Source organism: Aplysia californica, unplaced genomic scaffold (assembly GCF_000002075.1).
Source record: "Aplysia californica isolate F4 #8 unplaced genomic scaffold, AplCal3.0 scaffold00284, whole genome shotgun sequence".
In the NCBI taxonomy this organism is placed as follows: domain Eukaryota; kingdom Metazoa; phylum Mollusca; class Gastropoda; order Aplysiida; family Aplysiidae; genus Aplysia; species Aplysia californica.
Window position 1 is genome coordinate 300,446 of NW_004797554.1, and position 2,001 is coordinate 302,446.

Consider the following 2,001-nt stretch of genomic DNA (forward strand, 5'->3'; position numbering starts at 1 on the left):
GGGGGCTTCCATAATTAAATTGTTATTATGTCAGGGGGGTAAGCCCCCCTAAAACCTCCCTATTCTTGACTTTTAAGTAACGAACAAAACTACAAAATCACCATAGAAACTGGTAGCCTAATCACCTCCTAATCTAGGAAACTAGAATCTAACCCTTATTATGCCTTATATAGATATAGATCTCTAGTCTAGATATTATAATATATAGATCCATATATATAGATAGTCTAGAATCTAGATCTAGATATATCTCTAGAAATCTAGATCTAGATTCTATATATATTAAGATTCTTGAATGTCTTGATAGACTCTATAATCTAGAATCTAAGAAAGTTAATAATTAGATTCTAAGTCAACAAAAAAATTAGATATAAAGAGACTGCATGGTGACAAGTTAGAATCTAGATATAGATCTATAGATCTAGATCTATAGATCTACACGGAATAGATCTAACAAAGAACAAACCTCTTTGTCTTTACGCAATGATTTGAGACAAATCAGACATATTGAGAATAAGTTTACCAAGCTAGGAGCTAGCCTAGTCTCTAGTCTAGATCCAGTAAGAAGATCCACCACATCGACGAATGACAGTCACTCTAGTCACAAATCCAACGTTTGAAGTTCCGCGAGCTGCGCATACGCTGCGCGCACTTCACACTGCCTAGACCCTTGGCAAGCCAAGGCTAGAACTAGGCAAGAAGAACAAGCAGAATGCTGAGAATGGCAAACTGAAACTCCACTCCCCACTCCCCGTTTCCACGTAGTGGGCAAGACTAGGCCTAGATCTTGTCTTGCGTCTGCCTCGCACTGCGGCACCGCGAATTGCCTGCCTGACTGCCTGCCTCATTATAAACCATGATAAAGCAGTGGGGCGAAAAGCGTGCGAGCTCACGAAACTCCCGAGGGGAATGTCTGCGCGTCAACCGACAGTCAATCGCTGACCTGCATTATCAGCGCGCACCTGGTGCGCGTTGTGCGGCGCGTTGTTCCATTGTTAGTAATGTTAGTAGAGGCCATTAAAAGCTTTAAATTATGGTGGTTTGAAGGTGAAGGCTTGCGATATTCGCCAGAGGATGACACAAGTGAAAAAAATTTCAGAGACATCACAAAAATCAGATGTAGCCATACATCAGACAAAGTATTAATTCCGAGTTGACACAGTGTCCCAATTGCTTTTGATACACCGCGACTGCGACTGAGCACATGCGCAGCCAAACAAACCCTTGGACGTCCAAAACTTGACACTCATGAGATATTATGGGGTTTTTTGGTTATTGGGTGCCACCCTTAATGAACCTAAGGCACTGTCTTTTTCATTTTAAAAATGTTGATTATTGCCCAGCTCGCAATACCATGGTGGGTAGGCCTAGATCTATAGGAATTGTCGTTTATCAATACATGTAGTTTGTAATATATTCTTGATCAAGTGGGGAGGATCATAGAGGGCTGTGATTTTTTTTTACCTTCGTGATGAAAAAAGGCTTTTCAGGAGTGGGACTTGGTGCTCTCAAAACCGTGTGGTTGTTTGGGCTTTGGTCATACACAAGCCTTCACCCATGGCCTCTTAACTATGGAACAACGAGCCACACTTCCCGCACCAGGTGAGCGCTGATAAGGAAGCCGGTCATGCAGCGGTTGACGCACACCCTCAACCCCCGAGTTTTGTCCCCGTGCACACTTTTCACCCCATTAAAGATTCTCTTTGTAGTGTAGTAGTAGAGAATCTTTGGCCCCTTTGCATTATCATGGTAATTTTAATTATTGATCCAGGCTATGTCAGAGTTAATTCTGGTTATGAACAAAGAGGTTTTAAAAATAGTGCTAGTTCTAGAGCTCGCGGCTGTGACGTCACCAACATAAACACACAAAGGCTGAGCGAGTCCACCTCGGCTCGCTTTATCACCATCTTTGTTGAGAGGATTGGAAACAGCGCGGTCACTGTCATTGTCACTGTCACTCTTTGAGTCCCTCGCAACGCCTATAGACTATAGGATAGTAGA